Source organism: Rhipicephalus microplus, chromosome 6, assembly GCF_043290135.1.
Source record: "Rhipicephalus microplus isolate Deutch F79 chromosome 6, USDA_Rmic, whole genome shotgun sequence".
Taxonomy (NCBI): Eukaryota; Metazoa; Arthropoda; class Arachnida; order Ixodida; family Ixodidae; genus Rhipicephalus; species Rhipicephalus microplus.
This window is the reverse complement of record NC_134705.1, coordinates 179,258,430-179,286,376: the sequence shown is the minus strand read 5'-3', so window position 1 is coordinate 179,286,376 and position 27,947 is coordinate 179,258,430. Positions and strand designations below refer to the sequence as shown.

At 45.2% G+C, this 27,947-nt stretch overlaps 1 long non-coding RNA gene across 1 annotated transcript; it reads left to right on the top strand.

Moving 5' to 3' along the window:
- Nucleotides 1–158: 158 nt before the first annotated feature.
- Nucleotides 159–27,794, top strand: LOC142765059 (uncharacterized). Its single transcript, XR_012884043.1, has 2 exons — nucleotides 159–689; nucleotides 27,555–27,794. It is a non-coding gene; the product is annotated as an uncharacterized LOC142765059 (long non-coding RNA).
- Nucleotides 27,795–27,947: the final 153 nt, after the last annotated feature.

The following is a 27,947-nucleotide window of genomic DNA, read 5'->3' as shown; positions in this document are numbered from 1 at the left end:
GTGCTCGCGCGATAACCTTCAAATCGCTCTCAACTGCGCACGTCGAACTTCGCTTACATCGCTTTTTTCCCGTTTACGGCGGGGGCCCTCGAATACTTTTTTTTATTTTGCCTCCTCTCCCCATTGTCATTCATTCTATCCCCCCCCCCCCTTTTTTTTCGTTTGTATCTACGTGATTACTTGGTTAGATTGTCTAGCGCCGCGAGAGGGGTGGGAGATAATTTTGCGCGTTTATCGCTTCGGGCGCCGATCTCTTCTCGGCGCTTTTTGCGCATGCGCGCTTTTCGGGCGTTTTTCCTGCGCGTGACAAACTTTTTTTTTCTTTCCTTTCCTTTATTAACGGAGTGACCACTTCCGTGGCAGAACGGACGGTTACGCGAAGTGCTGCAGTGCCGCCATTGCATGCCGGGCCAGTGTGTGGTTTCGGTGTGCGACTGCTAACCCGAAACTTCCATCACGGCCGTGGTGGCCCTCCCGGATACGAAATGCTACACAGGCCTGTGTATATTGTGCGCGCGTGATCCAAATAGAACCCACGTGATCGAAATTATCCAGAGGGTCTCTCGTAGGCCAAGTCGCTTCGGGACGGTGTAGACGACCCAGACCGGCCAACGAGATGTGATACGCCTTCGTGCGTTGCGCCAGTTCAGGGAGAGACTGTGTTCGTTTCGTTTGCCAGCGAATTGCAGGTGAGCATGCTTCTTGTATACAGTCGCTACTAAACAAACAGATAGTAAGCTTACCGAAACAAGACGAAAGCTTCCGTGGCCCGCAATATACTTTAGTCTGTGATTTGTGGGAACCCGCCGCGACGACCTGTGTTCTAGTAGTCTTGGAGCTCTGCTGCTGACCCCAAAGGTTGCGGGTTCGAATCCCGGCGGCCGCATTTTTCGGTAAAGGCGCAAGCGCTAGCTGCCCGTGTACTTGGATTTAGGCTCACTTTTAAAGAACCGCGTGTGTAATAATGTTTGCAGCGCAAGCACGAAAGTGCTAGAATACTACTCCAAATAGGTAGGTAGTAAACTTCAAATAGCCGTTCTTCTTCAACCGCATGAGGTCATAATCACATTCTGGTTTCAGTGCGTGAGACCCAACAAGTATTACTATTATTATGTGATATGCGTCGAATGGATGCATAGACGGGCCCGCATATACGGAAATTGTCTTCGTCTAATTTCTCGACCCGAAAGTTACCGCATTGAGAAGCGTATGATAAGCCGAAGCAGCGGAACAGTCATGCTCATCTGTTTTACTGCGTCGCTGCGAGAATGAATAGCGAATGCCACCCATCGCTATAGCCAGCGCTGGAATTGCGTGAATAAACACGGCATGCGCCACACAGCGTGTAGCATGACCTATAATTTGTGAAAATTAAGTTCTAGTGAACAACATTTCTTCATGAGTTTGTACCGGGAGCATCAGCAGAATTTTTACGGGGGGGTGGCGCCTTTTTCACCTGAAGTGAGGGCCAGGCAGGCAGATATGGTCCAGTCTAACAATGTGGGCGGAGGCATAGGCCTGGTTTGCTACCCTTTAACTATGCCACTGGTTTGTACTTAATTGACATCGTTTCCACAAATCTATGATGCGCCCGGAAACCGCTTTTCATATTCCTCAGTTTGTTTCACATTATTGACACTTGCTTTTTCTTGGTGAATACAAAACGGGATTATAATATTATTATTATTTAAAAAAAATGTTTGCGTGGGCCACGCTTCAAGAACAAGATATAGTTGAGGAAAGGTTGACAAAAAATTTAAAAAAAATCTGGTGATTCCTCATCTAACGCCAAGACGGCGCATGTTTTTAATCGCAGTCACGAACAATACGTGTGAATGCAGTTTGTACTACTTACATAACAATTATGCGATTGGTTAGGAATAATCACAAAGCCCTATCTGTACAAGCGCGCGCATTCAGTGCATGTCCAGTTAGGTGGAATTGCTCCCAAATATTCACCAGTTCTTGGTGGAATCCAGTAGCCCATGGCGTAATATCCAAGTGATTGTTGGCGTTCGTTGGCTGTAGCACGTGGAATATTCGATTCGGCATTGCTCCGGTCGTGATGTTATTTCGACTGAATTCCTCCGGACTGCCCAACTCAATCGTTTCTGCACGCGTGTACATCTACTATCCCTTCGTTCGAAAGCTTTCGGTACGATGAGTCACGCTGATTGCAGAACGTGGGAGGCCTGGGAAAGTGTCCAGTGACACGATTGCCGATAGAAATCTCTCGGAAGCAGCAGCGTAGCAGCATTGCCAGGAAAAATTTTTTTGGGGTGTGGTGAGGGGGCGTTGGGAGGGGGGCGTTCAACCATGCTGTATAAATGTTCGTGCGCGAGTTCGCATGTGTGCGCGTTTGTTATGACGATAGCTATAGCGCGAGAACGAAACGACGACACATAGACAAGGACACGAAATACACGTGTCCTTCTTGTCTCTGGGTCGTCGTTTTGTTCTCGCGCTATAACTACCGTCATGCCATACCAACTAGCCCGAGCTGCCACACTTCGCGTTTGTCAAAACATGCAAAATTGATAAATTTCGGGTCAATTGTAACCGATTGTCGGCCTCTCGAGTCAGGCAGCTGTTCCAACAAATTTCATTCAGTTCCTAAGTAATTACCCCCGCATTCTAGAACCTCCTTTCACTCTGATCTTCGCCTTCACACGAGAAAGCCGGTGAAAGCGCCATCGATAGGCACGGCAAGTAACTGCATACCAGCGATAGTCTGCTGCGATTCTTGTGTAGCGCAGCGTCATTTTCAGCCGAGTGGTGGCGCAGTGCTCAACTCCGTCAAGTGGAGGGTGAAAGTCGAGTCGAGGAGCGTTTGTGAATACGGGGGTTAGAGTTGTAGTTGCGGGTGCGCCCACGTTGGGGTTGGAGGACCACTGTCTTTCTCCCATTGCTATCGCGGGCCCTTTGGACAGATCGTTTATTCGTTCGTGGAGATCACCGCTTTTGAGGGCTCCTCGAGCCTCTGTAATTCGCTCGAATTGACATGGAAGTACTCCACACTGCTTCATACATTAATCCATTTTACGCTACTCTACCACATAGCTTAAAGCATCTTAAACCATTGTAATATAGATGTGTTTTTTTTTTTTGAGCAATCACACAGGGGCGGTGCCAGCACTTTTTGGTTGGGGGGGGGGGGGGGGGGGTCAGGAAGGCGGGTAACTCATGCGTTCTGTTTTGACTGTGTTTGCTCTTGAGAGGAGGCACAAAACGAGGGCGCCCCCCCCCCCCCTTCCAACCCGCCCACATTCTTCGCCCTGTTGTGCGCTAAGCACAATTTTTACGCTAAGCGAAAATTTGTACGCCGAGTGAGTCCGGTCGCTACTCGTTGGCGCCACTGGAGCACAGAACAAAAAAAGAATGTGTCGCCGCTTGCTGACTATTCTTAAATTGTAAGCACTGCATAGGTATGCAAAGGCACCTGCATGTGTCTCTATACGCATGAAATGTGAAAGAAATAATTCAGTCAGTATGTAGGCATTATCGAGCAGATGTTTATTAAGCAGCTGATGCGTGTTATCGCGAGCCGATACTATGAAAACGTACTGTAAGCAGCATCAACTGGGGTATACCCGATTCACGATTATTCAACGGTTACTTGACATGTACTGATGTGAATGTGACGTATGACCATTTCTTTCCACGTGGGCATACTGTGTCGTTAACACTATTACGCTTACTAGCTACGTTTAGCCGCTGTTGTTTATGAACTGCAATTTCGCTGTTCCCGCACGTATTATGCCCACGATGTACTGTACATGGGTAGAGTAAAGCCATCTATCGGTGAACACGTGAAAACACAACCGACGTTTGTATAATTCGACGCGCGCAGTCAATGTCAACGAATGTTGGTAGACGCTTTTAGGAGCGAAGCTCCTTAAGGCGTGCGCTGTGCGTCCCCTGTATGTAGCCACCTCTCGTTCAGTTCTAAGTATTACGCTAGCCACCGCCCGATCTAAAGGGTACAGCCATATCCATCCGTCCGTCCGTCCGTCCAAAAGATGCAAGATGTTATAAACTAGACGGCGGTACGTGCAGTTGATTATGAAAGATGCGAGGTGTTATAAAATAGGAATGATGCCACATATGGCGCGTGTCATCGTTCGATATAGTGCGGCGACGTACGCTAGGGGGAGCGTTGCAATAAAATCGAGTGGGCAAAAAGTACGGAGAATTCATGGTTTACCAGGTTTACCTCCGGAGCTTCGCCCACTCATCATCATTCACTTCGTGGATATGGCGGCATTTTTTTGCTTTTCCTGTGCGAGCGACGCCCTCCCAATGAATGTAGCATCTTATTTCACTAAACGTGGACTATATACGCCAACTATACTCTCTCGCGTCGTCTTAAAACAAACAAAAAAAAAACTTCATCGCGTGCTCGTCGGGAGTGTCGATGGACGAGCGTGTATAGATATTTCAGCAACGTCGGTTTAGCGTGCACTAAGCATGGAAATACTGCATTGTCTTCGGAACGTCACGAGATGCGGCGTTCCGACAACACAGTATTTAAGTACGCGAGACCTGCACTGAGCACTGTATAACTATAATATCATTATGGTAATGGACGCATCGAGCATGCTAAAAAGTGTTCAGTACTTTAAGTTACAAACTTGAAAAAATACAAAATAGAGCTGCAAGGTCTGTCCTAAGCCGGTACTCAAGAAATGACAGTTGCACCAATATGAAAAAGTAACTTTTTTGTTCGTTCCATTAGAGAATGGAATCACTTATCAAATGAACAAGTGTGCTGTATTAATGAAGCTGTGTTTTTCTCGACATTGTAACCCCCCTGCTGCAGCGCCTTCGGGCTAAGCGGGGTAATCATTGAATAAAGAAATAAAGAAAATAAAGATACATTTAACATCAGAGGCATAGCTAGAATTTTTTTTTCGAGGTGAAAGGGTTGTTCAACCATACTTTATGTGTTCGCGCGTGCGTTTGTGTGTGCGTGTATACGCAAGCAAAATCGAAGATATTTTGGGGATTTGGGGGGGGGGGGGGGGGGTACGTTGCACCTGCGACCCAATCCTTCGCTACGCGCATGTGTAACATGAAAACGGTGACATGAAATGACATTCAAGTCCCGTTTCCGATATTCTAAGGTAACTCTTGATGCCGACCGACCGTGCGGAAGTGCGTCACAGTTCTGTGTGGTGACGTGGTCAAGAACTGCACACGCTAGGTGGCGACAGTTGCACCCAGTTTTTGTAACTCCCTCAAACCGAAACTGATTATTTAACGAGGAGCCTGTAAATAAATATTTGTAGCGTGTTGCAGCAAACGATGTGTTGCGTCATGACTATAGCAGGGCCCTAGCAACGCATTGCAGCAGGAAAACGCGAGGCCAGAGTTTTGTGTCGGTACCCCTTTAACATCCGCGGAACCGATGCTGCAGCACTGCGTTCAACTCGTCATCGGTTTGCTTTGGCCGTGGGCCCCTCGTTGATTTTCATGGTTTACTTTATACTCGCAAGAGCGTTCTGTAAGCATGCAGTACACCTGGCTGCCACGAATCACCTGAAAGCTTTCGCTCCGTACCCCGAAAGCCCAGTCGGCCGCAAGTGTCGTGAATGTGTTTCCTCCCTTTCGAGGCATTGTGTTGGCCAATATCTTTCTTAAACTGGCCGTAGGTTTCTTGTTTGTTTGTTTGTTTATAGCTTAAAAAGAGGAAGTTGTTTAGGAAAAGAAATGTTGCATAAATGCAGCTTCCGTAGAAAAAAAAAAGATCAATCAATGCTTCGTGGAGACCATTCATGGTGCTCCATTAAGGGTAGCAATGTTTCACCGCTACGCCAACTCCCCCCCCCCCCCCCCTGCCTTTCTCGTGGCCTCTTTTGAGATCTTTAGCGTTAGAACTTGCTGCAAAAAATGGAAAATTAGGGAGAGGGGCATGTGTGTGTGTGGGGGGGGGGGGGGGGCACACCTGCGTGCGCATACCTGGCCCTAATGTGTTCGCAGAAGGCGTAGAACTGTCCGAACTGACCGAGTGGCGGCGCCTCCCGCCGTGCCACTCTGACCAGTCCATTGTCAAAACGCGGGGCTTTCGTCCACGCTCACTGGTATGTTCTCCGCGCTCTCAACGGGGTTGAAAACTGTTTTTAAAGAGCACGACGGAAAGGTATATAGCCTAAGTGAAGGAACGAAAGGACAGTTGGAGAAGACGTCTCTACCATGGCCCAAAAGATGCTCCGGATATGAGGCGTCTGCCCGCCAACAATGACTCGTGCATTAGTTCATACGTCGACAGACAGAGACACTGTATCATCATCTTCGATGAAATTGTCATGCGTGAAAAGCTGTACGCACCCCATAAAGGGCTTATACAATTATACAATAACCCCTTCGTAGAGGAGAGAGATAGAGAAGTAAAATTTATTTGCATCCTTCGAGAATGATGGGGAGAAGGTTTTGGCCAAACAGTGCGATACAACAACAACAAAAAAAAAAAAACGAGGAAGAGCAAACAGGACTGTATAGCGCTGACTGCCAACAACTGCGTTTGTTTTCGCTGTGCAAATATACGCGCATTCTGGAAAAGGGAAAGCCGGAGGAGAGGGAGAAGGTTTTCCTAACACACGTGCACGTGCTTGGATTTGTCAATTGAAACGTTCAACGGCGCAGATACTTAATCTCTCTCTCTCTCTTTTTTTTCGGTCAGCGTGATAGATGGAGAGTTTGATACGTGAGCGACCCTCAACATGGATGGCAAAGGCTTCACGCAGATGGCGAAGGAAGAAAGGGAAAAAGAAGAAAGGGAAAAGGGAAGAAAGGAAAAAGAAAGAAAAATGAAGAAATGGGAAAAAGGAAAAGAAAAAGAATGAAGGGAGGGACGGAGGGACTGAAAACTGTGGCGCACACCTATGCCGGGGTATTGGCCAAGAACCGGGTAGTTCTGACGAAATACTGTTAACTTGTTAGCTCACGTTTGTGAAACTAATGAGAAAAAAGGGCGAAAATTAAATGAGGAATGGACAGTTAGAAATAAAGCACATAGAAAATGAAGCAGGTAGCTTTAGCAACAAGTAAATAAATGAATGAATAAAGCAATTTGTAAAAAGTAATTTAGGAGTAATAATATTTTCTACAGTCTGAATCTTTTTGTAGCTTTAATAAACTCCTGCAAGGCATCGGCAACTTTCCCGTCACTGAACCCTATAGGGACAAAGCCCCCAAAGAAAGTTCATTTGAACTGTTTAACTCCAATTTTACGAGACAAAAGACGGCATGTAATGTGATTTCGCGCAATGCAGCGTATTTTTTACAATACATCAGATAATGTTTTTCATCGTATAAATGCGTATTCGCTTATCCATCAATCCGTATACTGTGATAACTGTGGCAGCCAGTGGGCCGCGTGCATAATAATTGAATGCCCCGTGTGGCGCACGACGAGAGATAATTGTTTGAGCGAAAACGAACGTGATTTGCCTCGATCACTTAACGACGATTGTCATAGCGCGAGAACAGAACGGCGACAAAGGGACAAGAAGTAGACGAGCGCTTGTCTTCTTGTCCCTTTGTCGTCGTTCTGTTCTCGCGCCATAACAATCGTCATGCCATACCAGCTAGTGCAAACCTCCACGCTTCTAAGATCATTTAACGTTACGCACGCACATTATGAATAGTGTCCAGTCCTTCAAAAGAGCGACTCGTTTTGGAGCCGCTGCTCACACTTCCTCTCGAAAATTGGCCTATAGTCGGAAAGCTTGAATGATTGTCTATTTGATATAGACCTGGTGGGTCTATATGATTCCATAAGGGCCCATATGGGCCTAAACAAACCTGATGTCATAGAAGGTGAATATTTGGATCAGGTTCACTTGCGCGTCTCATATTTGTTTATATTCCTTTCTGTATAATTTTCCCCTCTCTTATGGAATATTGCATTGCCGTTCCCTATCCCTAAACAGAGCGTGAGAGTATGCCAGCGGTTGCATAAACGCCGACAAAAACGTTTTTTCCTATATAAACAACCTTTCGCTATCTATTAGCAATGCCGGCTTGCCGTACATACGAAAAAAAAAAAAAGATCGTAACGTTCTACGTCTCCACGTTGCTCTTTTATTCTGCAACACCTGTATTTGCCGCTGCAATGATCTCATCACGTTGCCGCACGCCTCCAGCAATTCGCGTGGCTTTAACGCCGAGTGTGCTCGTGATTGTGTGTACCTTCTCATCTTTCTGCAACCTCTTTTCTCCCCTTTATCCCTTCCCCAGTGCAGGGTAGCAAACCGGATGTGCGTCTGGTTAACCTCCCTGCCTTTCCTTGCATCTTTATTTCTCTCTCTTTAACGCTTTAGCATCGCGCTAGAATCAAAGCGTAACGGCACTGTAATAGTGTGTAAAGACGTCCCTATTATCTCGCAGCACAATTTAAAAAAAAATGGGGGGGCTAATTACGGCATTACGCGAAGCAAAGCTGGTTCATATTGTTCCCAGTGTACTGTAGTAGCCGCTACTATTTTTTTCGTTAATGATAATCAATCAATTAGTTCTATTAATACTTGTAACTCAGAAAGTACTCGCCAGATTATCAAAATGTCAACGAGGCAGATGTGTTCATTTTGAAATGACATCTGTCCGTGCTACTTCTAACGATATATTGATTACGAGCCAATTTTTTTTTTCTGTGAGTAAAGAGAGCTCGCGAAATATGAAAAATTAACCCGTGACTGCATCACTCACACCCGCGAAAGACAACAGCGCCCTCAAATGACCTCACTGGAAGCAACCGCTTCGCCTCTTTTCCGTTGCCAAAGACAGCGTTTTGCGCATTGGCAATGCTATACGGGTCGGGTGCCAATAACATGTGTTACAGTTTTGTATAGGGATGTCATGCATCCGCTTCAGTGCACGTCGCTATCACCATTCGCATCTCGCGGTCAACTAACTGTTCGCGGCCGTATCACTGTTCCGATTAGAGCGATTACAGCCTGACTGTGTAAGATCAAGGGGGCGTGTTTCTTCGGACGGAAAATGGCTGATAGTGCGATCCGTATCTTTTTTTTTTATTTCTATATTTTCGTCATTGCTACTGGCTATCTCAAAGCGAGCATGTTTGAGGGCGTTCCTTTCTGGTGTGCGCATTGGTCCATAGTCACTTGTTATGTTTCGTATTTCGGGAGTTTTCTTTAACAGGAAAAAATGAGCGCGCACTTAGTACGTTGTTGAAAATAGCACGGACAGATATCGTTTCAACATGCGAACATCTGCCTCATGGACATATTGATAATTAGGCGAGTACTTTTTTAGTTACAAATACAAATATGGATAATTAATTTATTGCCATTAACGAAAAATCTAGCAGCGGCTACTACAGCACACTGGGAACAATATGCACCAGCTTTGTTTCGCGTAAAGCCGTTCCTCTTTTCTAAAATTGCGCTGCGTGACAATTGGAACGCCCAGTGTACGCATATATACCGTACGGCTTTGACGTCGCTGCTCCACCATCATAACAGTGCAGCAGTCAATGGCGCAATGGAACCGATAACAGCTGTTCGCATACTAAGGCGAAGGGCTTTGCGAATTTGATTTGATTTCATTTCATTTATTTACTCTCAAGGCACTGGGCATTACAGAGAGGAGTGGGACAACAAATATCAATAAGAAGTAAAACAAAACAGCAGGATTGGAATAAATCATAATGCACTTTCAAAAATGATTGATATGAACGCGTTGGCGTCTGTGATTGAAGCGATCGATGCGGGAAGGTGGTTCCAGTCAGTAAATGTTCTAGGGATGAAAGAGTTGAAGTGCTGGTTCGTATGGCAGCAGGGAACGCCAACCTTGTATTGATGGTCATTGCGTGCTGATATGTAGGCTGGTGGAAAAAACAGTGAATCAGAGAGGGTTTTGTTAGTGTGATAGATCTTATGAAAGAGACAGAGGCGTGAATTTTTGCGTCGTATTGAGAGGTTATACAAATTGGCCATTCTGTGGTTATAATTTACGCGCACGACTTCGCATAATCAAGACATATCGTATCGCACGATGAGTTCGTTTGCCGCGGATCATACAGCATATAACCTTTACGAGAGCATCGCTATACTGCTTTCTCTGCTTGCTTTTCGAAGGGAACCTTCTCGTCTCTGCGTGTATTTATAAGATTTAATATCATAACTCGTATGTGCCTTCATTGTTGATGCATGCTGCACCTTTGATATCAAAGCATCTCGAATGCATCTTCCGAAGGTTTGTCCACCCATTCGTTGTCAATTTCGCCTATAACGCTGCTAGAGATATGAGCCAAGCTTCCTGGGTCTACTCGTATATAACAAGCATCCGTGACCCCACATGTTCCAACTTATCAATCAGCTACACTTTATCCATTCTAAAATTCCATCTCCTTGTTGTGTTGCAGCGAGTTGCCTTGTATATTTACTACATATATTAATCTACGTGTGTGCTCATGTACTTATGCATTGCTGCTATGCTGTGGAGCCCATGTTAACAACGTTTTGCCTCTCAAAAGTGTGATATATTCATAACACCATCCTAATGTAGTAGACTGTGAACCCTTATAGGTAAACAATACATATAAACAAAATAAAACGCGGACAGTGTTCCGTTTTGTTTCCCACCTTCGTTTTTTTTTTTCTAGTCCACCATACCCTCCTCCCGCCTTTTGAGGCGAAAGGTGCATTTCGTCCTCTCGGTGCATATATGAAAAAAAAAAAAACCGCCAGGCCTGCGCGGAACGCGTAATACAGTCACAGCGAAAGCTTGAAAAGTGGTTTTTCATAGCCTTTTCTAAACACTATTTGGGTAACTGCTGCAAGCACACTTGCTGGGTACCCACTACACCCTAAATCAAAATCATTTGTGTGTAATAGGGAGGCATTCACCTTGCTATCCTTCGTTGTTTTTTCGGAGAAGCTACACGCTCGCAAGAAATTTTTATGCAACGTTTTTATACAGTGGCAGACGATGGTGTAGAATTAGTGGGTATGCGCCACCATTAATACGTGACCAAAAACAAGCTTTTTTTGTCATGGGTCCGGAGCAGTGGACGGACCCGCCCGTTACGCGATTCGCTTTGCGTGACGACTGGTTGTCCCTTAGCTGTTTTAAAACGCTTTATCACTCACATGAACGCGATTCCTTTCCCGACATAAAACCTGCCTAAGGTAAGGCCAGTTTGGAAACGAGTTCCAAGCACCGGCGTGGATCAGTGTTAGAATACTAGGCTGACGTGCAGTGGACCCGGGTTTGATGCTCATTGTGTCCCAGGTGTTTTTTTTTATTTACCAAGTTTCTTTTTTCTTATTTTTTTCGATACTGGTTACGGACACAGGCGGCGGCGGCGGCGGGCAACTACGGCGCCACACCTGACCCGTGTTCCGATCTTGTAACAGCTTTCTCCGTAAAACTTTTATTCGTGGATATATAGTTTGCAGGCTCATAAGGGCCATTTTACACGGGAGGACTAATTCCGGGACCCCGCTGCACAAGGCTGCTACCCGCGCCCATCGGACTAGAGGTCTGTGAGCTTCCAGCCCTATCTCATGCCTCTATAGTTGAACGGTTCAGGGGAAGGGATCATCTGACATGCCCCCAGAATGTGAAAGTTATCGGAGACTTCCGCTCAGTGGGGACACCGCCCATCGAGTTTCGGGTCGAAATGCTTTAGTATAGCACGACACAACAAGGTGTTGGTCTGCAAGCGCCTTAGGGTTCTCTCAACGGGCTTACTCAAGCCCTGAGCATGCAGGCATTGTTAAGAGCAGATGTCGTTCGCAGTACTGTACACAGGAATTTCTCTGAATCGCACAAACACTTTGCTGTGGTCTCTAAGCCGGAAAAGCCTGGGTGAAGTGCGCGGTGGTTAAGCGCGCGGGCAGCTACATCCGCAACCTCGTTACCTCGCTGTTGACTCGGGGTCCAAACGGTGCGTTTGGGTGAGGGGTCTCAATTCCTGACGGCTCGCTTTATAATGTCGAAGACTAAAGGTGAGACCTCGTCCGCCATGCAGATTTCGCAGGCTCTGAGGTGATCTAATGATTACCCTTGATCTAGGCTTCGTGTGCGCCCCGCCGCGGTGGTCTAGTGGCTAAGGTACTCGGCTGCTGACCCGCAGGGCGCGGGTTGGAATCCCGGCTGCGGCGGCTGCATTTCCGATGGAGGCGGAAATGTTGTAGGCCCGTGTGCTCGGATTTGGGTGCACGTTAAAGAACCCCAGGTGGTCGAAATTTCCGGAGCCCTCCACTACGGCGTCTCTCATAATCATGTAGTGGTTTTGGGACGTTAAACCCCACATATCAATCAATTAGGCTTCGTGTGCGAGGCGGCAAGTGCTATTGCTATATAGTCGGGACGCGCGGGGTTGGAAGCCCGTTAACGCATTTGTCCTGTGTTGAGAAAAAAAAAAAGTTGTTAACGTTTAGAGTACGGGGTACTTTACTATATGAGAGCAATAAAGCCGTCCCGTGGGACTCATACCTGATGAGGTCGGCGAAATCACAGTCGCATTGTTTAGAAAGAACGTTTAACGATTTCGGGTACTTAGTACTCAACTATGGGAGAGCACTGAGCCGTCCCGCTTTCAACGACATTGGTAATGAAATTTAGTGGAATCTTACCATGATTACTTGGAACCTTTCAAGGAAGCCGGCGCTGGCAAGTGCTCATACGGGTGTGCTAAAACTTTATTGGCCCTCAATGGCACGCCTGTGTGATGCGTATTTGTATGCCGCAGTCTTTTTTTTTCCCCTTTAGCGCGGCGAGTCCAATCGAACGTATTCAAAACATTTGACGGTGTTCGTTTACCGTTCCTTACCACCCTCTTATGTAAACAACAAATCGCGAAACCAGGCTATTTCGTTAGCCGATTTAAAGTTGTGATGTATCTTAAAATTAGTGGGTATGTCGCAACTTTGCAAGCTTTCGTGTGTTTTTTTTTGTATTTCGGGAAAGTGAACGCCGCGGAAATTGTTCCACACCTTCTTTGTGTGTGTGTGTGTGTGTGTGTGTGTGTGTGTGTGTGTGTGTGTGTGTGTGTGTGTGTGTGTGTGTGTGTGTGTGTGTGTGTGTGTGTGTGTGTGTGTGTGTGTGTGTGTGTGTGTGTGTGTGTGTGTGTGTGTGTGTGTGTGTGTGTGTGTGTGTGTGTGTGTGTGTGTGTGTGTGTGTGTGTGTGTGTGTGTGTGTGTGTGTGTGTGTGTGTGTGTGTGTGTGTGTGTGTGTGTGTGTGTGTGTGTGTGTGTGTTCCGTGTTCGATGTTCCATGTTCCAACGGAGAACGGCGCAAGTAGGAGACAGCGCCGTGAAATGGCTAGAAGGAAGAGATTTCGAGCATTGCCGATTTTTCCGAGCCGACTATTTCCATCGTATAGGAGTTGCTTTTATTGTTGCACTAACTGACCACCACATAACAGTATTTGAAAAACGGATGACAGAATCCCGAGTTATTCGAAAGAGTTGTTTGACGTAATCACTTAATAAACGAAGTGAAGGAACAAGCAAGAAAACCTACAAGCACGTAGTCTTTCTCATTCTGGCACAACGGGACTGCTAAAAGTGCCCAATTTTAATGCGCATTAACAAATACGCGTTTTTTTTTGGCGAAACCGAGCTAACAAGAACGTACCGTGTAATCACTTCGCAATGCATTCCTTAATAATAATAATAATAATAATAATAATAATAATAATAATAATAATAATAATAATAATAATAATAATAATAATAATAATAATAATAATAATATAATAATAATAATAATAATAATAATAATAATAATAATAATAATAATAATGATAATGATAATGATAGTAATGATAATGATAATAATAACAAAGGACATAAATAACAAAGGACATAAAATAAGCTGCTGTTGGTTATGTCGTTAATATGGATGGTGATGTATCGATCAAAACTTTTCAGGGCTTTTTCCCGATACTGCCAAAAAAAATCCCCTGAAAATTTTAATAAAATGAAAGATTTGACATCACTTTATAAAATGGAACTGAAAGAAGCCAAGAAAAAGTATTTTAAGAGTCTGGCCGCTGACTTTTCTAATAAGAAAAGGTTTTGGAAATATATGAGACGATGTGGTACTGAGAAGGTTAGCCCACCAAACCTACGTCACGGTGGCGAGATTGTAATTGAGGATCGAGATAAAGCCACACTTTTTAACGACTTCTTTAAATCGGTCTTCCGCCCACCTACACAAGTGATTGTCACGAATAAAAAAGAACAATATTTGCCTATGGGTGAGATAGAGCTTTCATTCAATGGCATAATGAAGTTGTTACAGCGCATTGACGAAGGTAAAGCAACTGGCCCAGATGGCATATCACCAAGAGTTTTAAAACTTTGCTCTGAGGCAGTGGCTCGTTACCTTTATGTTATCTATAAAAAATCACTCGATGAAGGCAAGCTTCCTGATGATTGGAAAATAGCTAATGTTGTGCCAGTTTTCAAAAGTGGTTCTAAATCAGACGTATCAAATTACAGACCAATTTCTTTGACGCCGATTTGTTGTAAAGTACTTGAACATGTTCTTTTTTCTGCTTTAATGAATCACCTGACTTCAATTAAATTTTTTAATCCTAAACAACACGGATTTAGACAGGGTTTTTCATGCACAACCCAATTAATTGAATTCTATCATGATATAGCATCAGTTTTAGATAATCGAGGACAGATTGATTGTTTATTTTTAGACTTCAGAAAGGCTTTCGATACGGTATCACACTCTATTCTGATTCAAAAACTGCAGAACTTGAACATTCATCAAACCATTTGCCGTTGGATTGCGGACTATTTAACTTCAAGAAAACAAAAGGTTGTGCTTGGTGGATCTTGTTCGTGTTTAGCTTCGGTGACATCAGGGGTACCTCAGGGTTCCGTACTCGGTCCGCTTCTCTTCCTTGTGTTTATTAATGATATTTCGGATACAATTAGGTGTCGTATTAGAATGTTTGCTGATGACTGTGTGTTGTATACTGAATTGACCGACCAAACGGATTCCACCCAGCTTCAGGATGACCTTAATCACGTGGAGGCATGGTGTAAAAATAATGACATGGTATTAAACACGAATAAATGTGTTCACGTCAGTTTCACCAAAAAGGTTAATAGATTTACAAATCAGTACATCTTAAACAATGAAGTTATTAGGTATGAACACAAATATAAGTATTTGGGTGTCACGCTTTCTGAGGATGGGGGATGGTCTGAGCACATTGGCAGTGTTGTAAGTAGAGCGGGAAAAGCCCTAGGCTTTTTACAAAGAAATCTTAAACATGTAACCAAGGAAGTTAAACAGGCCGCATATTATGCCTATGTGAGACCAATACTAGAATACGCCTGTCCTGTGTGGGATCCGTTTAACAAAATACATATTCATGAATTAGAGCGCATTCAGTCGATGGCAGCAAGATTTGTTCTGGGAAAATATGGCCGAACTGAAAGCTCCCGTTGTATGAAAAGAGAACTTAATTGGCAATACTTACAAGATCGAAGACGTAATCTAAGATTAAAACTATTTTATTCGATATATAACAATAAAACGGGCATTAATGCTTCAGATTATTTAAAAAAAGCGTATTATCAATCCTCCCGTCATGATCACAAATTTAAAGTACGGCCATACAACCCCAGAACGGATCTTTTTAAGCATTCTTTTTTTCCGCAATCCATTGTTGAATGGAACACGTTACCAGCCGATGTAGTTGGCCGCAAGACTGCGGATTCATTTTATGAGGCTCTGTGCCCCCCGCAATAATGCCTAAGTGGCGCTGCGGGATTTGTTTCAAATAAAAAAAAAAAACAATAAAATTGCGAAGTTTGCGAGTCTAGCGTGGCAGCAAAACGCACGGGACCGGGTTGATTTGTGAAACATAGGAAGCGCCTTTGTTCTGCAGTGGGCGTTGTCATGCTGAAGATGATGATGATGTTATTTATTGCAGAGTGATGTCTCGACCAAAACAACAACAATATGCTTCGATATATGCCTAACCAACCGGTTCTGACACTACTGAAATGTGACGGACGTTTCTGGCTTCCTCATACGAGAGCCGAAACGGGAAGCCTTGTAACAAAATCGTTCGTTACAGGACCGCTCAAGCGACATTTTATTTTTTGTTCATGTACATTCCAACACTGAGGTATATACCCTGCAAACAAACAAAAAAAGTGAAGGTGTGGTGTTGGCTTGGGACCCTCCCACGCGAGGAGACGGGATAGCCGCATGCGGCAGCCGAGCGAATACGGACAATACGTATATTGTGCAACTCGCGACGTGGCCTGCGTGACGGGGGTCGCTCGCAGCAGGAATCGCCATTTAAGCGGGCACCTCTCGGGACTGCCTTCGATGGCGCCCGTGTGTATCGCATACGGCACAAGCGGCTTTGAAAATGTCCCTATAACCTTTTGTGTAACTTTCGATTCTCGTACGCGCGCACTTTCTTTTTTTATTTTTCACCTTTTTTTATTGCAGGTCGACAGCAAGTGTGTATATATTTTCGGAAGACCCTCCTGTCTAGTGAAAAGCGAGAAAAATAAACATTGAAAAACTGAATTGCGGAAATAGAAGACAGCATTCAAAAGAGCTTTTGTTGCGGCAAAAAAAAAAAAAATTACGACCTTCCAATCTTTGTCGGACAGAGCTTTTTCAAGAAGTGTCATGACTTCTGACGTCTCCAGAACACGGACGCGCACGCCCCCCCCCCCCCCCCCCCACACACGCACACGCACGCACGCACACGCACGCACACACGCACACACAACAGTCTTATATGCATTCGCCTGGGATGACTGTTTTAACTTAGAGAAACAATCCGCAAATGTTAAAAATTTGTCGGTACTCTTTTAAGAAAACGGGTAAACATAGCAAAAAAAAAAAGAGGAAATGTAAGTACACACTCGGCGCGAAATCGAAGGAAATGAAACGGCAGAGGAGTTGGAAAAAGCCGCTCGTCATTATACTGATTATACTCACAGCCGTTTTCTTCGCATATTGTAACGGGTCCAAGAGAAGAAACACCAAAAACTAGTTTATTATGGGCGAACTTGTGCCCTGAATATTATGTGCGAAAAATTGAAGAGTCCGCTATAGAGCGTTCCAAAACAAAAAAACCTGTTCATCCGCCAACGCGCCTTCTTCTTCTTCGCAGATATAACCCACACTGACTCGTGCCAGTGAACAAGAGGCACGAGTCGTGGGGCCACAAGCAGGAGCGCGCACAAGACTGTGGACGCTGATTCTTCATAATATCGGATAGTGCAATTAGTTTCTGTGGCAATATCACAATGCGACATATATACGCCGCGTATTACGCGAACTGCGTTTGCCCATTTAATTCACAGACAGCGTAAAGGAGTCAATCTTGTATACGCTGTTGACCCTGACCTTGAGTGCCATGCCCGCCGCGGTAATGTAATGGTTGCGGCGCTGGGCCGCTGACTCATAGGTCGCGGGTTCGATTCACAAGCCTCCGGGATCGCTAAACTCATTTGTCGACCGACTTGGTGCAAAGCAGCGCCCGTTGAGTTGTTATATATGATTTCATGTGTTACAGATCGTGTTCCATTGCATCTATTGTGTCGTTATATACCATTGTATCATGATATCGCATGGAGTATCATCATTGGAGTACATCATTGTATTATGATATCGCATGATATCGCATTCAACGATATCGCATGGAATGTTTGTGCACATGTATGCCAACATAGTCGTGTACATTAGAGCAATGATGTCTTAACTACAACGTAGTGATGGTGGTCGTGATACATAGATGTGCCGAAGTGTACGTGCCCTGTTACTGGAATGCTACGAAGCCTTTGCGTTCTGTACATACTGTAAACAATTTTTTTTCTAAACAGAACACCATGCGGTCGAAACTTTCGGAGCCCTCCACTACGGCGTCCGTCAGAATCGTACCGTGGTTTGGTACGTTAAACGCCAGATATTATTACCGAGTGCCAACTATATAGAGACCCTCGGCACCAACGACCTACGTAAAGTACGCTTACATGCATCGCTTGTACGACTCAAAACAGCGTTCGAAAATAGCTTTTCCTTCCGAATTCCGCGTGCGCCATCGTCGACATGTTCGTGCGGCCACGATGACGAGGATGTGCGTCATCTCTTGCTCGACTGTGCCGAGCGCATCGCATTCAAGGTGCAAACTTCAGGATTAGCCAGGACGAACAACAACAACAACAAAAAACGAAAACAAAAAAAGGAGACGTGTACTGACGCTGGCTAAGAACTTGCTTTATTTATTCTCGTAAGAACGCTTATGAATGTCACAACCGCAAAACCTTGCATAAAAACTACAGTGTTCTAGAAGGATTCTAGAACATTGTAATAAAACCTCACAAAACGTTAAAGGCCGTGTTCTAACCAGCTGCTAGTTTTATTGAAGCAGACCACACATCGGCAGCGACTCCATCCGCTTACTGGACTCGGTCGGAACATTCTCATTAGCAAATAAAAACATAAGCCGATCAACATCAAGCATAAATCACAAGGCAATAAAATTTATCGACTTTTTTTTTTTCAAAGACACGAATAATACTTGTGATGAGAGAGCGGGCTACCTTTCTGCACAAGGGTGCACCATACTTGTACGTGTGCTGCAATAAAGAGAATTTTCGGACTAACCAAACGCTGGGCTATACGATTCTTTTTCTTCCTTAATCTCTCATTTTTTGTTCTCTAAATACAAGCCACAGTGGTCTATAGCTGTTATGGTGCTCAAGCGCTTACCGGAAGGTCGCGGGATCGAATCCCGTCTGCATTTTCGGTGGAGGCGAAAATGAGGCCCACGTGTACTTCAATTTAGGTGCACGCCAAAAGAACCCCGCCCAGGCGGTCGTCCTGCCCGAATCTCTCCACGACGGCGTCCCTCGGGATCATATCGTGGGCTTGGGACATAAAATACTCCCAGTAACTATTACTTCTACGTGTACAAAACGAGCATTTTTGGACTCGCCAAATGCAGGACTGTTTAAGTAATTCAGTCCTTTTTATTTCTTATTTTTTATTTATATTCTAACTTAGTGGAAAGGGTCGCCAAGAAATTCCGAAAACAACTCTTTCCTTTATTCTTTACCTAAACAAAAAAAAAATGATGCAATCGCGTGGCGGCATGAAAATCCAACTTACGTACCCGCAGGTCGCGGGTTCGAATCCCGGCTGCGGTGGCTGAATTTCCGATGGAGGCGGAAATGTTGTAGGCCCGTGTGCTCAGATGCACGTTAAAGAACCCCAGGTGGTCGAAATTTCCGGAGCCCTCCACTACACGGCGTCTCATAATCAAATGGTGGTTTTGGGACGTTAAACCCTACACATCAATCAATCAATCAATCAATCAATCAGGTGGTCGCGGGATCGAATCCCGTCTGCATTTTCGGTGGAGGTGAAAATGAGGCCCATGTGTACTTCGATTTAGGTGCGCGTTAAAAGAACCCCAGGTGGTCGTCCGCCCGTATCTCTCCACGACGGCGTCCCTTGTGATCATATCGTGGGTTTGGGACATAAAATACTCCCAGTAACTATTACCAGAGTCCTTCAATGCTATTACTTCTACGTGTAAAAAAAAAAACGAGCACTTTTGGACTCGCCAAATGCAGGACTGTTTGTAAGTAATACGTTCTTCTTTTTTCATTTTTTGTTATTTATATTCTAACAATTTAGTGAAAAGGGCTAGCCGTCGACAAGAAATTACGAAAACAACTTTTTTCTTGTGTCATTTACCTAAACAAAAAAAAATATGATGCAATCGCGTGGCGGTATGAAAATCCAACTTACGTGACGTAAGATGCGGCGCCGCCGCCGAGTCTCGCCAGAATTCCGTTGACTTGGCCGTCAACGCGACGCGTTGCTGGACGAAGTGGTGCACGGGCGGGGCGGCGCAGAGGCACGACATCGCCACTGCCCTCCGTCGGCACTCCGTCGTGTCGCCCGTTGTTGCTGCTGCTGCTACTCCTCGATCGGTGGGTTTTCGAAAAGGGCGACCATTCGCGGTCCGTTCTAACACTGTTTGTGAGCCCGTGCCGACCGCTACGCTACGTGCCGACAACACAAAAAAAAAAAGAATGCAGCCCTTCTAACATCGACTGGACACTGGTCAGTTCGGGTAAGGAGGAGGAAAGAAAGAAGGAAAGACGTGTACAATGTGTACGGGGCTTAGCAGAAATCATTCGTATGTTTTTTTATGACTTTTTTTTTCTCTCAAAAACAGGGTCGTTTTTCTCCCCACACGGTCCGGCATCCCTACACCTTTTTTCGTGGCTCTTACTCTTCCAACACCTGCCCCTTTCTCACTCCTCTCTTAACCTCCTCTGCTTTCCTCCTCATCAAGCAAAGTGGGCCTGCCTGGTGCGGGGGAAAACTGAACACCAAACGCAACAAACAAGTGAAAAGTATAAACATCTCAAGACGCTTTCGCATCCCCTTTCGCCTACCTTCTATTTTTTTTCTTTTTATCATCGAAGAGGGTCTGTTGTTACTTTCAAGACCAACCAGAAGGAATAAATAAAAAAAAATATAAACTACCCAAGATGCGTTTGTGCGGACAGCTCTGGACAGCACCCCTTCTAGGCGAGGTCTGCCTTTATTGTGTCCAGGCGCTGCCCGTCCAGCTTTTTTCCGTTTTGACCATGTAATGACCGGTCGCATTTTTCAAAACGAAGCCGAGCTGAGGAAGATTCTTTTTTTCTGGGGGGGGGGGGGGGGGCGAACGGAAATACGGCGAACTCTCGAAATCTACGGGACGCCAGAAACGACGTGGCCCGGAGTGTTATCGTTATCCCGGTCCGTTATTGTGTGCTTCCGCTTGTCTGTTTTCCATTTAGTTTTTTGGTGGTGCTCGGTCTTCGGTTTTTCGAGTAAACTGACCAAGTGACACGTCGCGATTTGCTAGGGCCAAGTGCTTCTTTGCCGGGTGTCACGGAGGCCAGTGGGCGGTCAACTATTTTCACGGTCTATCCGAAACTCAAGCAGAAATACGAAAAAAAAAAGCTGCTTCACCGGTCAGTGTTTCGCTGGACAGCACAATCTGTGGAGAAAGATTTTGAGCCGCTCTTTTACTTAAACGGTCTTTGGTCGTTTCAGTGAGCGCCTCCCAAGAACATGTCGCGTCGGGTAACCGAAGATTTTTGTGGTTAGACGCTCGACCCTGTCCTCTGCTAGTAGCTTTTTCTCTCCTTTAATGAGTATATTTCTTCTGAGCCCACCATTACTCATTTTTCGCCCGCTTATGGCTAAACAACCCCAATTGTGCGGGTCCACGTGGCAAGCGGTTCGGCGAAATGGGACTGTATTTTTGCATGCTGAAACGGTCATTCCTGCATTAGCATCACGATAGTTATAGCGCGAGAACAAAACGACGACACAGAGACAAGAAGGACACGAAATACCTTCTTGTCTCTGTGTCGTCGTTTTGTTCTCGCGCTATAACTATTGTCATGTCATACCAACTAGCCCAAGCTGCCACACTTCCTGTATTAGATCGGATATTTTTTTTAGTAAGTAAGTATTGTTGGTTATAACCCATGGTTACAACCTAACAATAAATGCCATCTCCGTCCAAAGCACAGCGGCGCGCTTGTAAATCACCTATGTAGAAGCCGTGCTAGCTGGTTTCCTTCGAATCGAAAGTAATATTTTTTTCCTGTGTTGATATTAGTATCACGTCTATCGAAAACTAAAGCTTCAGTGCTCCTATACCTAAAATATGTCATTTTGCTAAGTAGTGGTGTCAAACTATCTTACTAAAGTTTCCGGGACGTTCAAGCTTTCATCTTAAAACCAGTGATATTACCAGCATGTGTCGGTATGGTAACACCGATTAACTGAAACATACGATAAGCGATTGACGTCACTTATAAGGATGAACAGGTGTGATTGGGTCTCCAATAAGAAAGTGGGACGGCTTTTAGTTTTGCCAGAGTAGAGTACCAGGTACTGTAAATCGTTAACCACTTCTTCTAAACACAGGTGTGATTTGGTATACACTTCAGGTTGATGTCTCGGTTCCTTCGTTATAGTACTTATGGACGGCAAATTGCCCTCCATAGTTGAGTTGGAGGGCAAATTGTTAAATTGTTAAACAGTCTAAATTGTTAAACACTCTAAATTGTTAAACACTTTTTTTTTCTTAACACGTCAGAGCTAATTCTCTTAGGGTGCGAATTTGGTGGCTGTAGGCGGAGAGAGAGCAAGAAAAGCAAAAAAAAAAAAAAAAACAGGCCTGCGCGGAAGGCGCAGCACAGTCACAGCGAAAGTTGAAGAGCGGCTTTTCAGAGCCTTTTCTAAACACTCATTGGGTAACTATACTGCAAGCACACTTGCTTGATGCCCACTACGTTGTCATAACAAAAGTTTTAGGGTAGCAGGTCGGCATTTGCTATGCTATTTTTCGTCATTCGTCTGAGAAGCGTGGCATATATCAGCTAAACACTTGCAAGGAATGTTGTGCCAATGGTTCATGCCGTGACTGACGACGATGAGGAATTATGGCTGAAGTGGGTATGCGCCACAGTGTATAGGGGAACAAGAACAAGCTTCTGTAATGGGTTGCAATGTTGGACGACGCCACTCGTTACGCTAGTCGCATTGTGCGACGACTGGTTCGTCTTTTGCTGTTCTAAAACGCTTTATTACTCATAATAACGCGATTCCTTTCCCGATATAAGCCTGCCTATAGGGAAAGTTTGCCAGTAAGTCTGAAGCTCCGGCGTAGCTCAGTCAATAAAGAAAAAAAAAATCGCGTAGCTCAGTGGTACAATAGTGGGCTGGTACCTAGCGCACCCGGGTTCGAGCCCCGCTGAGTCTATGGTACTAAGTTTTTTTTTTCTAATTACGCGCGATGTGGTTACGGACACCGGCGGCGGCGGCGGCGGTGGCGCACAACTGCTGCACGAGAGCCGAGCTGTGATCTCATAACAGCTTTCGCTTTAAAAAAGAAAGACAGAGAGGTTAACCAAGCTAAGCTAGGTTGACACGTGGGGTGTGGGAAAGGGGAAATAAGGTGGAGATTCTTTTTGCTCTTAGGTGGTAACGGAGTTGACTTTCCAACGGGCTGACCGATTCTCCCTCTCCTCCTTCTTAACATCGGCTACACGGAACGGGAAGGGTAGCTTGGCACCATGGTTGTTGTTGAGGACTGATAATTCGCGTTTTCAGCGCCGTATAAAACGGGACGACCAAATAAACAGTCGCAGGCGCCAGGTGTCTGTGTCGATTGCAAATAAGTTAATACACTGAAAGTAGATTGTAAGATGAATAATACATGATGCCACTACCGTGTACTCGTACAACTGAAACTTGATTAGATACAAAATTTGTTTAATGGTAACAAAGTGTCAGCGCAATTAAGGTTTCATTCTTTAGGAACACAATATTAAGTAATATGTGTTAGTTTCGTTCTCAGGCGTGGGAAATTTAGCATATTCAAAAGAGCGATAACTGTGCCAGTTGTGCATGCCGTCGAAGATGGCTACGTAAGTGCCATGTCAAGCACGACATTTCACCGTCGGCGTCTTCGAGGTTTGGCGAGACCCACAGGGTGCAATATGATCTCGTAGTGTCCACTGCGTCGACATGTCCACTTCTCTGGAGCACGTTCAGTTACGCGAAAACGTGTCGAGTCGTGACGTCATGACGCTCCCGACCACGTCGATGCACCGAACCCGCCAGCACATTCCCAGCGTAACGAGAAAGCGGACAAAAGCGTAAGGTAGCCGGACAAACTCGACAAGTTTGCACTAGCGTATGAACGTGTTGAGATGTTTCACTGACGATGCAGAAAATGCGTACCGACTTTCCAGGTGCGTCAGGAGAGTGGCTGTGTTAAACCTATCATTCGAGGGTTACCGCGTTCGAGGGTTACCGCGAATACAGTTGATGCATGGCCTCCGAGAGTTGCATCCAGAAGTTGAACTTTGGGGCAGCACTTGTAGTGGGGAAACGCGTTCCGTCTTTGTCGTTTGTGTCGAGAGTTGTGAAAGCTGCGTGGCCTCAAAACGACTTGGAACTGTGGCAGCTTGGGCTAGTTGGCACGACATGACGATAGTTGTAGCGCGAGAACGGAACGACGGCGAAGAGACAAGGACACGAAGGACGCTCGTGTCCTTCGTGTCCTTCTTGTCTCTTTGCCGTCGTTCTGTTCTCGCGCTATCCTCAAAACGACGTCGCGGAAGAAATACCGGAAGCAAGCGCGCACCTGTTCGCAGATTTCCAGCCAATCAGAGGAGGCCGAAGTGGACACGTTTACGAAGTGGACACCGCGAGAATGGCTCCCCGACATCGTCGTCCACACGAACGTTACGAAAGAAATCGCACCATATCCCGCTAAAGGGAACCATGGGCCGACGTGAAGAAGCGGACGCTATAACGCTTGCATTATAGCGTGCGGCGTCGCGCGAAAGAGAAACCTGGGGAGGCGAAAAGTATGCGGAGATGTGCCGGTGTTTCCTACTGGAACATGCCAATCACTGCTAATGGGGCAATGAGAGACGGGCGACTCCGATTGGACACAAAGACCAGCACTTCTCTTTTAGTTAACGTGAACGCCATGAATTCGTATTGTTCAACAACACATCAAACAAATCTCCCAGCGCTACCGTGGAGGTCTAGGTCAGCTGCCTATATATACGGGGTCACAGTGAACCAGAATCCTCCTTCTAGAACACTGTAACGGGTTGGCCAGTGAATGGTTGTGCGGCACAAAAACAAAAATCTCGCGTCGGCATTGCGAGGTGAGGGGAGCGAGCGCGGGAGAGGAGAGAGTGGATGGTACGCGCATGCTCAATGGGGATGCAAACGGCGCAGGGAAGGATGTCTAAAGGAGAGAGAGAGGGTGCGTCGGTGTTACGAGGAGAGAGAGGGGAGAGGGCGCGCGTGTTCATTGGGAAGGTCACGCCACACACCTGATTGAACTCGACCGTAAGATACATCGCATCTAAAAATAATCCAATAGCGGCAGCGTTGACGTGATAAAGACGTCTACAACCGTTAAAATAGTACTTGATCTTGATGTCACAGTATAACATTGTAAGAAATTCGGCAGATCCCACGTACCTGGGAATGAACGTTATGCGAGGCACGCGGAGAGACGGTGACCGTGTTCCAATCTTTTTATTGAGCGACACTGCTTGAAACGACGCTAAATATATGTACAAATGTTGTTACACGCACACCCACGTGTTGAAGAGTTGCAGAAGTTCGTATAACCAGCTTTTTTCAACTTGCGCAACGATGCCAACTGGAACATGCGTATTACCAACACCAGAAGCTGATATGATACGACGCGCTGATGCTCACGAAGATGCCGGTCCTGGACACTGCTACGTAAATCATCTTCAGCGCATCGCAACTAACCACAACTGACGTTAATTCGACGTGACGGCTGTATCAAAGGAGTGCACATGTAATGTTTACAAAATTGGGTAAACAGCACTGCAACCACTATCAGATGTTTCAAGAAGTGAAGCTTGCCATGCCTCCGAGCCCGGATGTAGTGCAAGCACGGGGAGGGGGGCTTTCGAGGGTATACGGGGGTCATTAACATCTAACCCATTGCCCTTGATAAACATAGCTGGTGTCTTATCCTCATCCTATGCAAACTAAAAAGAGACCCCATGAGCGGTGGCGTAAATCAAGGGGGGAGGGAAGCTTACCCCTCTGAGGGTGTGGGGGGAGCACACTTTCTACGAGTGTCTCCTTTTGACATTTATCTTTCAAACGTCATATTTTAACTTCTTGACAGTTAAGGCTAGAACACCATTCGTAAAACCAACTGAAATCTGAAGCCATTGCCTCTCGGGTGTGAACGCTCGCTTTTTACATTGAATTGAACAGATACGAACTAGCCGAAATGGGTCATTTTATTGAAGTTCTTTCTGAAATGCTGTGGCTTTCTTCTTAGTTCCGCAAATATTTATTGTGCAGTGCTTTGAAATATAATGTAGACGAATACTTTCTGGGATGATCTACCGTCATTTATGTGAACGTTTTTTTTTTTGGATGCCATTTACAATGACGGCAAAATGCAGTTGCTTGGCTAAGATTGTGTTATTCAGAAAAAAAATCGCCGGTCAACATTCCAAATACTTTACAAGAAAGATCTAAGGCGCAAATCGTGATGAACTGTTTATAACAGGCACATATAACAGGTATAGCAGGTTATAAAAGTAATTTTATTCATTATTTAATATATATATATATATATATATATATATATATATATATATATATATATATATATATATATATATATATAGTGTGTGTAGGCATTGAAAAACTTAACTTTTGTGCTTTACCCCAAAAATGTGCTAGTATTTTTATTTCTTAGTTTAAGCCCAACGAACTAGATGGAAATATGCTTAAGTATACTTACGAGTTGCGCTTGGAAACTGAAATCGGCATGCATTGTACACTTATGCTAGAGCCCAAAAGAGATGAGAAACAGGAGACAGGCAAACAGGAACTCTTGCGCTGTACTTTTATTTCCAGATAATGCACGAACTCGCACAGCGACGCATTCTATCAAATTACACGGGTGTAGCCAAAGGTGATGGATTGGAGGATGAAATTCCCCCTCCCTCCTGCAATATTTTTTTTTTCTTTATGCTGACATGTACATATACGCATACAAACGCACATACGAACATACATATAACTGAACCTCCTCCTCCTGAAAAGAAGTTCTGGCTAGGCCCGTTGGTGTATGCAACAACGACGACAATAACAACAACATAAAGCAGAGAATGAAGAAAACGAGCAATTGAAAAGACTTATTCAAAAGGCACCTTTAGGAGCCCCTGGCCACGAAAATCTATTCTCGAGGTCTCCCGCTGTATGGCGTGCCTGGTAAGTGTATTGCGGTTGCGGCACGTAAGACATATGCAGAATTTGATGATGGCGAATGCATTAAATGATTCGTTGGTCGTAAAGCGCAACGTCCTGCGGGCTCGAGGAGGTGAACGGTACCGAAACTTTTCTGTCGTCAAGCGCAAATGATAAGGTGTGCAAACTAAAGTGAATATGTGAGTCAAGTGACTCTTTAATGTATGAATCGGGAATGCAGGTTGAACCAAGGAACCTAATAGTGAATAAGGCGACCTTAATTTGTCAATCAGTGCAGATTGAAGTGAGTCAGGAGTACATCAGCGTATACATTTGAGAGCGTCGGGAGTAGCACAACGAATCAATCGTGCCTCGCTGAACATATATGCTTCTCCCGTGATCTCCTAGGCGTTATCCGAAGAAAACCCCTTTATTGACTTAAAATTGAGCGCACAGTTAAGGGACGTCCTCTTTCCTGTACCGTTGCCTATGCATACGTCATTCGGCAACGTCATTCGTTGCATCAGCTATGGTCGCCCATTAGTGACAAGTTGCGTGCATCACTACACGCACGCCGGGCACATGCGCTTGTTTTGTGCTAATCCTATTAAAAAAATATTTTTTCGACTATTAGCCATATATAGTAATCTATAGAGCATTCGCTTGACTAGTTCATCTAGTTGAAGTCAATAGGAGTCAAATATCATTAGTTTTTTTTTTTTTTTTTACAGTGTGCGCAAGGGATGACAGGAACTTTGCCCGTGGTAAAGACACGACGCTCGCTATCTGCAATCTCTGCGAGGAGAAAAACTCCAGCTACAGTGACTGGCAACTGCACCATGTGTGCATACGCTGGTACAGCTCCATGTACGGTCATCGACAGTTCGCGGCCTTATCGAGTGCAAAAACGATAACGCGGCTGATAAATAAAGACGAGCAAATAAAGAAAGAAATGAAGGAAAAAAAATGAAGACACGCGGCCTTTATCGGCGCGGCTCTTCCTGAAAACAAGTCTCTCGTCGTTCCAGTAGAAAGCGTAGGGAACGATATGCACTTCCAGTTGGGGGCAAAGAGAGTCGAACTTGGAACTTTACGGCGAAGCCGCAGACCCTACGCATTAAGCC